The 14,550-nt window shown below is 41.6% G+C and overlaps 1 protein-coding gene across 1 annotated transcript in view; it reads left to right on the top strand.

Annotated features, from left to right (window-relative positions):
- The first annotated feature begins 712 nt into the window (after positions 1-712).
- The window catches only part of LOC124777172 (solute carrier family 22 member 7-like), a 205,318-nt gene continuing 191,480 nt past the window's right edge, over positions 713-14,550 (top strand). The window contains exon 1 of the mRNA XM_047252481.1: positions 713-818. The gene's annotated coding sequence lies outside the window, so the exon portion shown is untranslated. The remainder of the gene's footprint in view (positions 819-14,550) is intronic.

Genomic DNA, 14,550 nt, shown 5'->3' with positions numbered 1-14,550 from the left:
CTTTAACTTTAACCTATCATTTTTAGGGACATTAAATTGAAGTCTTAGTAATTTCGTTGCGTACATTTTATTCAGCTCTGGATCTCAAGGATGTACCTCATTCTAGATTAATTCTTGTTACATTCTCACACAAACGGAGTTTTGCAAGCTCAAAAAACTTGTAGACTCTCCTCCTCGTCGAATTCGAGTAATTATAAAAATCAGAGGCTGAGTTACACGGCTTAAACGTGACGTCTCCTGATGGTGACCAATTTTTTGACCACTGTGTTAACTGCAGGCAATGAGACACGTGATTCCAGTTCACCTGCTTGAGAGAATGAATTTTCCTCTGCTGTGCTGAACCACAGAGCCGTAGACGCTATCGACAGAGGACAGAGAGTTATTAAACCCCGACAGAAAATGAAAAGAAACTTTCGTTCCGAGGCAGAGTGCCTGTTTTACGGCGTGAGTACGGTTGTACGCGAAGAAGTTGTACGGTGGCGAGGACAAAGGAACCATTCTATGGCCGCTTGGCGCTACCATGTTATCCCCGGCAGATATAACGAAGGCCGTCAATTTAGAGAAGAAGTGATAATGCGCTGCAACAACGTTTTAGTGCGTAACTTAACAACCGGCTAGGCGACCCGGGTATTGGGAACCGCGAGCGGACAAGGTAATACGGCTGTATCGGAGCAAGTCTGCCCGCGATAAGGCTCATAACGTCAGGGGAGGTGGCGGTGGAGGCTCCGCGACGCCCTCCTAGCGAGTAGCGCACCGTCTGACCAGTTAGTCCTCACCGCTCACCCGGTTCACTCCTGAGGCTGCCGAGGTCCACCCAGGTACGTCCCGCTCGCATCTCTGCTGTTGCATTTTACGCTCCTCTCTCTCTGTGTGTATGTGTGTGAGTGTGTGTGTCAGTCCTTTATTTTAATGGCTTTAGATAAGGACTCCCGACCAGAATTTTGCGTTCCACTTCGTCAAAATATATGACGGAAGAAAGATAATAGAGTTTAACGTCCCATCGCCAACGTGGTCAGTAGAGAAGTAACACAAGCTCGGATTGGGGAAGGACGAGGAAGGAAATTGCTTTGAACAATCTAAGGAAATCACGGAAAACTGAAATCTGGATGGCCAGACGGAGAACTGAACCGTGGTCCTCAGGAATGCATACTGCATGTCCTAACCACGGCGCCAAATATAGGCTCCCGTCTGATTGATCAGTAGGGTGGCTTACATTCGTAGATGGCATTTTTTGCTAACAATGATCGTGTGCCGTTAACAAATACGTTCAGGTGCGCCGGCTATTGAAAATTAATGTTGTTGTTGTTGTGGTCTTCAGTCCTGAGAATGGTTTGATGCAGCTCTCCATGCTACTCTATCCTGTGCAAGCATCTTCATCTCCCAGTACCTACTGCAACCTACATCCTTCTGAATCTGCTTAGTGTATTCATCTCTTGGTCTCCCTCTTCGATTTTTACCCTCCACGCTGCCCTCCAATACTAAATTGGTGATCCCTTGATGCCTAAGAACCTGTCTACCAACCGATCCCTTCTTCTAGTCAAGTTGTGCCACAAGCTCCTCTTCTCCCCATTTCTATTCAATACCTCCTCATTAGTTATGTGATCTACTCACCTAATCTTCAGCATTCTTCTGTAGCACCACATTTCGAAAGCTTCTATTCTCTTCTTGTCTAAACTGTTTATCGTCCACGTTTCAGTTCCATACATGGCTACACTCCATGCAAATACTTTCAGAAACGACTTCCTGACATTTAAATCTATACTCGATGTTAACAAATTTCTCTTCTTCAGAAACGCTTTCCTTGCCATTGCCAGCCTACATTTTGTATCCTCTCTACTTCGACCATCATCAGTTATTTTGCTCCCCAAATAGCAAAACTCCTTTACTACTTTAAGTGTCTCATTTCCTAATCTAATGCCCTCAGCACCACCCGACTTAATTCGACTACATTCCATTATCCTCGTTTTGCTTAAGTGTCTCATTTCCTAATCTAGTGCCCTCAGCATCACCCGACTTAATTCGACTACATTACATTATCCTCGTTTTGCTTTTGTTGATGTTAATCTTATACCCTCCTTTCAAGACACTGTCCATTCCGTTCAACTGCTCTTCCAAGTCCTTTGCTGTCTCTGATAGAATTACAATGTCATCGGCGAACCTCAAAGTTTTTATTTCTTCTCCATGGATTTTAATACCTACTCCGAACTTTTCTTTTGATTCCTTTACTGCTTGCTCAATATACAAATTGAATAACATCGGGGATAGGCTACAACCCTGTCTCACTCCCTTCCCAACCATTGCTTCCCTTTCATACCCCTCGACTGTTATAACTGCCGTCTGCTTTCTGTACAAATTATAAAAAGCCTTTCGCTCCCTGTATTTTACCCCTGCCACCTTCAGAATTTGAAAGAGAGTATTCCAGTCAACATTGTCGAAAGCTTTCTCTAAGTCTACAAATGCTAGAAACGTAGGTTTGCCTTTCCTTAATCTTTCTTCTAAGATTAATATTAAATTAATGTGGTTTCTCTAAACTGCAGTTCACAAATGTGTAAGTGAGTGCTGGGTGCTGGGTCAAGCGGAAAAAAAGTCTGGCTTAGAGACGATCAACAAAATGTGTATAGCAGCTATACAGAAGCAGTGTAAAAGTCGTGGGTCGCGACACGAACACGATAACTATACAGGTTTCATTAAATGAATTCGCAATTGCGAATGACAACCATCAGCTGTAGAATGAAATGATGACAATAAAAATGTGTGCTTGACTGGGATTCGAACTTGGATTTCTCGTTTATCGCGAGCTGTCACTTTTCCGTAAGGCTATCCGAAAACGGCTTATGGCCAGACCCAAACATCTGCATGTTGTGAGCCATGCGTCTACGATCTGTACTCGTATACAGGTCAGACGCTGTACTTGAAAGTCGTTTACCCGGTATCGGCTGGTAAATATGATATTACAGTGCCTCTGTTATTCTGAATACGATGCAGAATTCCTTTAGACATGTATGCATGTCCAGTGGAACTTTCCATCGTAATCAGAATAACACAGGGACTGCAATATCGTATATACAGGTTTCATACCATATAAGTGTTTTTAATCTACGTTATTAGATTTAAGAGCAGAATTATACAAAATTTTAAGGAAATGAAACGTTCCATATTCAATAGTCTTAACATAAATAACGATACAAGTGCCATCATATCCATTTTCACTCAGTTCACAAGATTCTTGTTTTCCTCTTTTACAAATGGAATCATTTTACCAAAAGCCCTTTTTGTTTTCTTCAGACATCCTAAGTTCACGGTGTAGTGTTTCCAGCTGCACCTGTTAAACATCAGAAGGCTCCACGTTCCTCGTCAAGATGTAATGTCCGTGAACTCTTAATCTGCATTGAGAGTTGACCGAATTTTCAGTATCTCTAGCCTTTCGGCAGTCAGTCTGGTCGTCTGTGCTTTTGAAATAATCGTATTGGTGAAATTCATGTGTAGTACGCCTAGATTCAGCGACGAGGCTAGCTAAATGTTTCGAAACGTCACACATGGTCATCCTCTTTCGATTCTCAATGTGAGCAAAATCACGATCGCAAGACATCAAAGAGTGTCCTTTCGCCAAAAATATATATTCCGTTTCCGTAAAGTAACCCTTTTCTCATAGGGAAGTAAATGAATCTGTGCAAGTAGTTAACTAGTACCCCATAGCATTAAAATACTTAAGAATTACTTGCGTTGATTCCAAGTTTTGTAAAAAACATTAAAATGACGGTCAAGGTCTCCTGGTGCTTGGGAGACACATTAGCTGAAACCACAATATCGTCACTTCGGGTGTATTCCTTTCCTTCGCTGCCTACTTTCTTCCTTTCACTTCGAGCACTACCTTCGCTTCTCTTCCTCCGTTTTGGCGCACTTTTCCTTTCCATTTCGCAGTATCGTGCGTTATTTACATATAATAATTACTTCACAAAAGCCCTGTTGCTACATACAAAGCAGAGAGCTACTTCAGTTGTTATCAATTCACACAAGTGCACTCCAAGACGCTAAGAGTTCGCGCATGACTCATTAATTGAACATCGATGTTGGCCTTAGACACGACTACAGTATTTAGACAGCTACAAACACTGTTTCCCGCTGTTTTGGCGCTTGTGTCGGAACATATGTTATTGGCCTTGGCATTTACATCGGAAATTGACCAGTAACTCGGATATTACTTTTTTGGTGCTTGTCACAAATGTTGAAAACTAACCACTTTTGAAAAACCAGTTTCTGTATTTTTGAATGAGCACCGCTTAATAAAGGTAAACAAACTATTGTTCACTGCGTTCTATTTTCCACAGCAGCTATTTAACACAAAAAAATCCACAATCTGCATATAATTGTTTTATTTTTTCAAATCTTTGCGTAATTTCTAATTCTAAGCCACAAACAATGTGTTCCTACGAGTAGTGGGTCGTTCGACGAAAATGTTCGCCACAGTGTAAAGGATGAAGTTTTCTGCTTCTGGTTTATGGACATGCACGATGGCGTTGTAGTTCAGTTTCTCTTGCTTCATGGTGTTGCGCAAGTAAGTTTTCAATCTTCTAAGGGCGGAGAAAGAAAGTTTTGCTGTAAGTTTTGAAACTCGTATAGGATTAGAGAGATCTTTATCAATTCACCGACGTGCATGTTTAAGGTAAAGGACCTCACTAAGTCTTCCGCATTTTCAAAGAAACAATTTTTAAATTTACTCTCATTTAACATCGTATTTCTGTGCAAAGTAAATCTTTCTGGGTCAAAGTCGGTTTTATAAAATTCTGTTACGTATATGCATCTTTCGTTTTGGAAAGAAGAAATGTTTGCGTTTCTTTGAAGTGAGTCAAAGCAGCTTCAGAAAATCGATCCTTGAAACACTGAATCACACTGTCTGAAACCTCAAAATAAATTCTACGGTTGTAACCACGGAGGCAATAGAAATCTTTCGAACTTTTGGAAGTTTCGGATCTTCAATATCAAATAATTTTTTGGCCAATTCCAAGAGAAAGCTCCATACCTCATGGAAACTTTCATCAGTTCGAGATGACTCGGACTCTACTAATATTCCATGGCCTTTTGGAGCTGTCGAGATAAATTTTGCAGAAAAGCGTTCAGATTTCCAACTGGCTCTAAAATTTTAATAAGATTTGTACTGACAAAGATAAAAGCAAAAGAACACAGAAAGTTTCGGAAACCTTTAGCCTTAATACCTGTATCGGATTTTTCGAGCTCGAGCACCTCAGAGAACAAAATGAAGCTCGTAATTGTGGAAAATAGTTTTCAGCGGACTTATTCAGCCGGCCGAAGTGGCCGTGCGGTTCTAGGCGCTGCAGTCTGGAACCGGGAGGACGCTACGGTCGCAGGTTCGAATCCTGCCTCGGGCATGGATGTGTGTGATGTCCTTAGGATAGTTAGGTTTAACTAGTTCTAAGTTCTAGGGGACTAATGACCTCAGAAGTTGAGTCCCATAGTGCTCAGGGCCATTTGAACCATTTTGGACTTATTCAAATGCACCGACTGACATGGCGAAAAGGTCGAAGAACTATACGCTGAACAAAGTTAGCACCTTGGAAAGATTGCACATACTTAAATACTGCCAGTCGCTTGGCTGGGCGAGTAAAATATTGGTCATTTCTTTCACATTTGAGATTCTCACCATGGTCTCATTCGAGATTGTGTCTTGAATCACATGGTTCAAAGAAGAAGCCAAACAGTGAACATGCAGAACTGGCAGCTCACTTTTTTTTATTTCTGCTTACAACCCAGAAAAAGTTCCGGTCATCTTTGCCTCTCCGTCAGTAACAATATCTCTGAATGACATGATGTCTGCCGGCCGGAGTGGCCGAGAGGTTCTAGGCGCTACAGTCTGGAACTGCGCTTCCGCTACGGTAGCAGGTTCGAATCCTGCCTCGGGCATGGATGTGTGTGATGTCCTTAGGTTAGTTAGGTTAAAGTAGTTCTAAGTTCTAGGGGACTGATGACTTCAGAAGTTAAGTCCCATAGTGCTCAGAGCCATTTTGAACATGATATCTAAAGAAAAGCGCGTGAGAAGATCCATTAAAATTGTCAACAATACTGGATCTACAGTACATTCAGTATTATAGAAAAAAAATTCATTAATTTGCAAATCATCACCACTGAGACGTCTAAAGCAAATCGAAACATGCCCGTGTTGACAGACGTCGCTAGTTTCATTTAAATGATACCGTGTTACGCAAAATGTAAACTAAAACTTACTACTCTACAAAGGATGGTACTGTGGGAATAAATATCTTTCGACGCAAAGCAGGCCGTTTTCCGCGAGACAGATAACGCTGATCACTTATTAATTGTTTATGGAGGACTGAGAAGCCTGATTGCATGGGCCAACGGGACGTCAAAATTGGCATAATTGACAGATTTGAATTTATCCTAAGTTTTTCTTTTTTTTCATTTATGGTATTTTTCTTCCTCACTTTGTGTGCGTGAAATAGAAATTCGGGGTACGATCACTGTTGCGAGACTTCCTGCTCATTGTTGGGTGCCGGATAGATTAACCGAAACTAACGCCCCTTTTATTTCGCGAATCGTTGGAAATATCGGAACGACGTTTTTGGCTAGTGGTAGTAGGCAGAGGGCGGGTTACTTTCGTTGTACAGGCAGTATTCTCACGTCTTGTATCAACCGAGATTCTGAAGCAAGAATGTTATTTTAAGTGGAACAATGAAGTGTTTTAGCGGTTTTCGAAAGCTCTTGGAAACAGGAAGGCAACGATGTAACTCAAGTCACTGTCGACGTTGAAACTCATAGCACAAATATCCGAGAAACATGCTAAAATTGAATTGCGATGCCGCCGGAAACGGCTATTGTCACACCTCCAAGGGTGACTCCCATTCCAAGCTCCGCTATTGTTTCAAGGACTCTTATCTATTCACCTTGTTTCCACAAAAGCTATTCACTTAAACATGAGTATAAACACAGAGCTGCAATAAATATGTTGTGCAGGTGGAGGCTCTGAGCACTATGGGACTTAACATCTATGGTCATCAGTCCCCTAGAACTTAGAACTACTTAAACCTAACTAACCTAAGGACAGCACACAACACCCAGCCATCACGAGGCAAAGAAAATCCCTGACCCCGCCGGGAATCGAACCCGCGAACCCGGGCGTGGGAAGCGAGAACGCTACCGCACGACCACGAGATGGGGGCTTGTGCAGGTGGAGGTGGTGAGGTTTCTTTTGCTGTAAACAGTGCTCCTACCTGCCGAGATGTTCTCAGACTAGTTCTAATGTATACTATCATTGTTGTCAGTGAGTTTAATAGAAAAAGGTTGTTACGTTTTTTTTTCTAGAAAACAATTTTCTGATTTTTCAGTCAACTGGTGTAAGGTAACTCATTTATATTACTCTTCTTGCCTCAGTTACACGTTGAATAATGCTACTTTTACATATTCGATGTTGAAATCACGTATTTTGTCCTAAAAGTATAGTTCCTTGTTGTTTCTTTCGATCTGATAGTTTCATGTGCCGACAGGAAAAGTGGTCAGTGACTTTCATATACGATACGTAACACTACATGCATCAGGTTTACCCGTATACCGTTTTATATACAAAATTATCATGCGTCATTGTATACTTTTGTGACGATTTTGAATTAATTTATCAATAAATGACTCATGGAACCAACCGCTTGCTCGAAGTCTATGTAACTTTTTGGCTGCATAAATCATTTATTGAAAGTTTTTTTTTACGACTGTTGCTGTCAGACACGTTTCAAATTGCAATTAATTTGTATTATTTAAAACCATCTCTGCTCTGTTGTATTCGACCTAATACAGATAACCGACTGCAAACGGTCTGCTGCAGCCACTTGACATTGTTACACATACTAGGGCAACAAATGCTTAGAAAATATATCCGGAACTCAGAACAATCAACATGGAGGGGGCCCTGGCCACATTATCCCCTTACGCAGGAAATGTAAGCCTTCGGAAAAATGCACATAGTTCCTATAAATTATTTTCTTTTTCACTTAAAATATTTGGTATGATACGTTACAATATGTAGATTCGAAATGTGTAAGTGACAAATGTCTATCAGTAATCGTGGTTTGGTAAAACTTCAATCTCGCTTAGGCGTATCGGAGTATCGTCTCAGTTGTGTGACTGGATTCGTGATTTCCTCTCAGACAGGTCACAGTTCGTAGTGATAGACGGTAAATCATCGAGTAGAACAGAAGTAATATCTGGCTTTCCGCAAGGTAGTGTCATAGGCCCTCTGCTGTTCCTGATTTACATAAATAATGTAGGTGATAATCTGAGCAGTCCCCTTAGATTGTTTGCAAATGACGCCGTAATTTACCGTCTAGTAAAATCATAAGACGATCGGGAGTGATCTGGAGAGAATTTCTGTATGGTGCGAAAAGTGGCAATTGGCACTAAACAAAGAAAAGTGCGGGGTCATCCACATGAGCAATAAAAGAAATCAGATAAATTTTGGGTATACGATAAATCGCACAAATCTAAGGGCTGTCAGTTCGACTAAATACCTAGGAATTACAATTACAAGCTACTTAAATTGGGAAAACCACATAGATAATATTGTGGGGAAGGCGAATCAGAGACTGCGCTTTGTTGACAGAACACTTAGAAGATGCGACAAACCCACTAAAGAGACAGCCTACATTACACATGTCCGTCCTCTGCTGGAATATTGCTGCGCGGTGTGGGATTCTTACCAGGTAGGATTGACGGAGGACATCGAAAAAGTGCAAAGAAGTGCAGCTCGTTTCGTGTTATCGTGCAGTAGGGGTGAAAGTGTCACTGATATGATTCGCGAGTTGGGGTGGCAGTCACTGAACCAAAGGCGGTTTTCTTTGCGGCGAGATCTATTTACGAAATTTCAATCAGCATCTTTCTCTTCCGAATGTGAAAATATTTTGTTGACGCTCACCTATGTACGGAGAAATGATCATCATAATAAAATAAGAGAAATCACAGCTCGAACGGGAAGATTTAGGTGTTCCTTTTTCCCACGCGCCATTCGAGAGTGGAATGGTAGAGAAGTAGTATGAAAATGGTTCGATGAACCCTCTGCCAGGCACTTAAGTGTGAATTGCAGAGTAACCATGTAGATGTAGATGTAGTTTTAGGCGCACACTTTACCCCACATACCCCTACACAGGGTAGCACTTTTCTGAATGAGTAAGCATTGCGGTTGTGGAATTCGCAGTTAAACAGATCTTACGACCTGTCGGTGGTCTGAAATTAACCCAAATCAATAGTCAAAAATTAATTATGTGGTACGGGCGTGTGTTGTATACAGCAGCTCTTAACAGTTTAAATATTTTTACTAACACCATTCTGATAAGCTAATAGTTAACAGAGTTCCGTTTACATGATTGGTAGCTGACCCTTTATGTGTGTCGTGCAAACTAGAGGCCAACAGGGTACACGTTTTATCTTGGCAGCGAAGGCCCTATCTTTTCGTTGCATATAAGGACAGAACCTTGCCCCACATGGCGAAGTTTACACCGGTTTAGCCGACTCCGGCAGTCCGCCCTTTCAAATTTAGTATACTTCTCTGACAATTTTGCGAAAAACATCAACGAGAGTTGTGTCACCTTACGATGCGCACTAGCACACCACTTCCGGGCCAACTCGCTTCAAAACCTGGGCATTATAAAACAAAATCCTATAAAACTGTGTTTTTATTAGATCCTTCGGGCTGTTTATTAGGAATTCGATGTCTGAATTATAAAATTTAAAATGACATCTCCAGTTTGGCAGATCAAAAATTTGGATTTAGTGGATTGGAATAAAACTTAGGGTATACAGAATTGAGATCGCTGACAACGAATCAGGAGTTAAATTTGCCGTATTGAAGTATTTTATTCGATACTTCACATTTTTCAGTCTAAATCACAGTCACATTCGTAGCTTGTGTCTTTATTACTTCCGGAAGGGCCACTGTTGGATTGTCCATCGGGAGAGGTCCGAAAAGCAGGTGTCATATGTTTATCTTCTTCAGTTATTATTTTCACAACTCTCGGGCTGAGTTGATACGAAGCTGCCAGAAACCGATGGAATGCGATATCCATCGTTTTATCAAGGGAATATTTGCATGTAAAATCCCCTTGGTAAAGTTGGGTTCAAATGGTTCAAATGGCATTGAGCACTATGGGACTTCACTGCTGAGGTCATCAGTCCCCTAGAACTTAGAACTACTTAAGCCTAACTAACCTAAGGACATCACACACATCCATGCCCGAGGCAGGACTCGAACCTGCGACTGTAGCGGTCGCGCGGCTCGAGACTGTAGCGCCTAGAACCGCTCGGCCACTCCGGCCGGCTCGGTGAAGTTGGGTATCCTATTCCCTGCTTCCTGCGCATCTTCAGACGGTCGATCAAACGGGAACGGAGCAACTTCGGTTAAGGCATATCGGGCGTCAAAACTATGTCGACTGATGTCGCCAAGAGGCATTACTGCAGAATGTTGTGGGTCCGGAGATGCTGGCACCCGACTTTCGAGAAATATAGACTTTTTTCGGAGTTCTTAATAGACTTACTTTAGTTTTAGATTTATATGTACAAAATTTCAATAATTCTGCAGCATTTCGCGAAAAAAAAACAATATTATTCAGGAAAATTTTAATCTTGTAAAAACTTATTTGCTAATTTACAAAAAAGTATGATTACAAGAATTACGAATGTCTCTCCAAGAATTCTACAGGAAACCCTATAACACGTGATTGTGCAGAAAATAATGTACGAGATTAAACTTCCTGTCAGATTAAAACTGTGTGCCGGACCGAGACTCGAACTCAGGACCTTTGCCTTTCGCGGGCAAGTTCTCTACCAGAAGAGTTTCTGTGAAGTTTGGAAGGTAGGAGACGAGGTACTGGCAGAATTGAAGCTGTGAGGTCGGGTTGTGAGTCGTGCTTGGGTAGCTCAGACGGTAGAGCGCTTGCCCGCGAGTGCCAAAACTCCCGAGTTCGAATCTCGGTCCGGCACAGTGTTTTAGTCTGCCAGGAAGTTTCATATCAGCGCACACTCCTCTGTAGAGTTAAAATCTCATTCATTACTTTACGAGATAATTGCAATAATGAGCGACCCATTTTTACCGTGTGGAACTGCTGCACGGTCGAAGAACGACCGTCTCCTAAAAACGTGAAAAATGTGCACACGAATACATTTCAACTCGTTAACTACACTATTAAGGTAGCAGGACAGCCATTCACAAAAGTGGAGCAACGTAGAGGAAATATTGTAGCCAACGATTTTGGATAATATCGGCAGTAGTTTAATGTCGATATACTTCACTGCATATTATAAACATACATTCTGGAGTGCTATGCATCCTATTTTGACAACCAGGGAGGATCATAGTCATGTATTAATAAACAGGCCACGCTAACAGTACCTGAAAAATGTGTCGCTGTCCGATTCACTGTTCGCTGTCCAGTGTCACGGCAAGTGTTGTATCGACTGGAATGTCACCGCAGCATTGGCCAAGTACGCACTAGTGCAATTTATACAAGACTTCGAGGGACTAAAGTCGGAAGGTGCATCTTTTTTTCCTAATCTGTCCATGTTTTGAAGCCGGTTGGCCCATTGGGAAGCAGATTAACGAGTAGGACCAGCGTGGAGGCGATTTTTAGGCTGTTTTCCACATCCGACTAAGTGAACATCGGTCTGGTACTTACGTCCCTCCTCATTTACATAATTCCCAAACGTATCGAAAACGTTCTCACAGTTTCACGTGGGATACCACTAGACGTAGACAGATGGGGGAGGCAGGGGAATGGGGAGGGGGGGGGGGTTGGTGACATGAACGGTATCCGTCCAGCCTCTGCCCCTAAAATTCTCAAATGCAATTCAAAATGCTGGCCCCGTGAAGATAAGGTAAAGGGCAGGGAGTCGGTTCCGAATGCCACAACAAAGATTCACTTTCAATTGTTGGTGGCGGAAAGGAGTCGAGCCCACGGCAGGTGATTATAATTGTGCTGAGATCAAAAGTGGGCACGTCACTGCACAGTAGTTTTGAAATATATTGAAACAAAACTGAATAAACATTAACAGTATTATTTCTAAACCTTATAGTTACACCCACAGGCTCATCAGGAAGACTACAATCGTAAACCAATATATTTAATCGCACAGTAAAGGCAAATAACAGAACATGTTAATAGAAAGCTACTGACAGCTTTCCTTTTTGATTTAAAGAAGATTCATTTTATCATAAATATCATGTATCTAAATAAATAGTAGATTTCCAAGCAAAATATTCTTTTTAATCATGTCAAAATATTCATAAACATTCCTATTATTTCTATAAACATCCATACTTAAACAATACATATCAAGATAGACAATATAATGGAAGTCAATATCCTATTTAGTGCCTTAGCTTCTAGCATGTGAGTGTTAAATGCACATTTCTTTATTTAATAAACAACCCTGTCTATTTCGAAGCATACTCGATGTTCATAAACTTCCCACTCTCAGTAACTGTCCCAAACTTCTCTTCCATATTCATTCTCTTCCTCTCCATTAGTCACTGTATTAATGACAGACATCTTTAGGATATTATCAAAATACTCACGAAACTGCAAAGTGATAACGTCAATCATGCATGAAGAATTCTGTAGTGTCTCAGGTTTCAGCGGAATGACGTCCATGTATGCTCTCGGCACATTACAAAAACGAGAAACTGTCCTAGTCTTCACTGGAGGAAATTCATTTTTCACCATTCTACTGCTGTTGGGTGAAACAGAGGAACATTACGGCTGAACAGTGTATTCAAATATTTTGTATTATGTAATAGGCCAATTCCCTCCATTCAGTGTTACAGATTTCTTAGAAAACGAATCTAGATGTTTGTGATAGTCAATAAATGCGTCTTTTGTGTACACCTCAACATGCATGTGTTTCCTTAATTTCTGTATTACTGTAGGCCATTGGGGGAGGGGGGGATATATACAGGGTGTTACAAAAAGGTACGGCCAAACTTTCAGGAAACATTCCTCACACACAAAGAAAGAAAATATGTTATGTGGACATGTGTCCGGAAACGCTTACTTTCCATGTTAGAGCTCATTTCATTACTTCTCTTCAAATCCCATTAATCATGGAATGGAAACACACAGCAACAGAACGTACCAGCGTGACTTCAAACACATTGTTACAGGAAATGTTCAAAACGTCCTCCGTTAGCGAGGATACATGCATCCACCCTCCGTCGCATGGAATCCCTGATGCGCTGATGCAGTCCTGGAGAATGGCGTATTGTATCACAGCCGTCCACAATACGAGCACGAAGAGTCTCTACCTTTAGTACCCGGGTTGCGTTGACAAGAGCTTTCAAATGCCCCCATAAATGAAAGTCAAGAGGGTTGAGGTCAGGAGAGCGTGGAGGCCATGGAATTGGTCCGCCTCTACCAATCCATCGGTCACCGAATCTGTTGTTGAGAAGCGTACGAACACTTCGACTGAAATGTGCAGGAGCTCCATCGTGCATGAACCACATGTTGTGTCGTACTTGTAAAGGAACATGTTCTAGCAGCACATGTAGAGTATCCCGTATGAAATCATGACAACGTGCTCCATTGAGCGTAGGTGGAAGAACATGGGGCTCAATCAAGACATCACCAACAATGCCTGCCCAAACGTTCACAGCAAATCTGTGTTGATGACACAAGCACCTTCAATTGGGCCAAGTGGCGGTGAATCGAGGAAGTACAGTACATACTGACGAAACTAAAATGAGCTCTAACATGGAAATTAAGCGTTTCCGGACACGTGTCCACATAACATCTTTTCTTTATTTGTGTGTGAGGAATGTTTCCTGAAAGTTTGGCCGTACCTTTTTGCCACATCCTGTATATACTGTCCTGTTTCCTTTTTCATAATTCCAAACTTGTCAGATTCCTATCACAAGTATTGTGGAAATGTCCACGGGTTGGAAACACGTGTGGGAAACGTTGGAGAATCTTCCACTATGAACTAAAGTGTGCCTAAATTGAACCATTGTGTGATTACTGTTCTGTCCTGTACAGACATCTGAAAATGTATACAAAGTTTTCACACCAGAGACCACATGTTTTCGTTATGTAGTCCATAAGGAGAGAAACCACTGCATTAGGACCCTTTTTTGTTCATGTAGATGAAAGCTTTGTTATCAGAAAACCTATGAATGCTTAACTCGTGTAAATAGTCTCCGAACTCGTCTGACGGTTCCATCACCGAAGCCATTTTTAAACCTCGCAGCTGTTTTCTGCATCCCACTACAGAGCAATATAACGACTTGTCTCTGTGTCAAGTCCTCTTTCTGTACGAAACAGAACTTTAACATTGGTTTCGACAAGGAAAAAAATCACTGAACAAGTCCAATTATAGAACCAACAGATGTGGAATCTTGTTAAAACGACAACTAGAGTAATAACATATGTAACTTAAAAATGATGAAAAGTCCTGTTTTTGATCTCAATGCCTCAATTGCACCTGTCGCCCTCAGACGTTGCCGCGATCGGTACAGAACACAGGGTTATTCAAAATGATATAGCCACT

This window comes from Schistocerca piceifrons, chromosome 2 (assembly GCF_021461385.2).
Source record: "Schistocerca piceifrons isolate TAMUIC-IGC-003096 chromosome 2, iqSchPice1.1, whole genome shotgun sequence".
Classification (NCBI taxonomy): Eukaryota; Metazoa; Arthropoda; class Insecta; order Orthoptera; family Acrididae; genus Schistocerca; species Schistocerca piceifrons.
The sequence above is the reverse complement of the archived record's forward strand: the minus strand, read 5'-3'. Positions and strand labels throughout refer to the sequence as shown.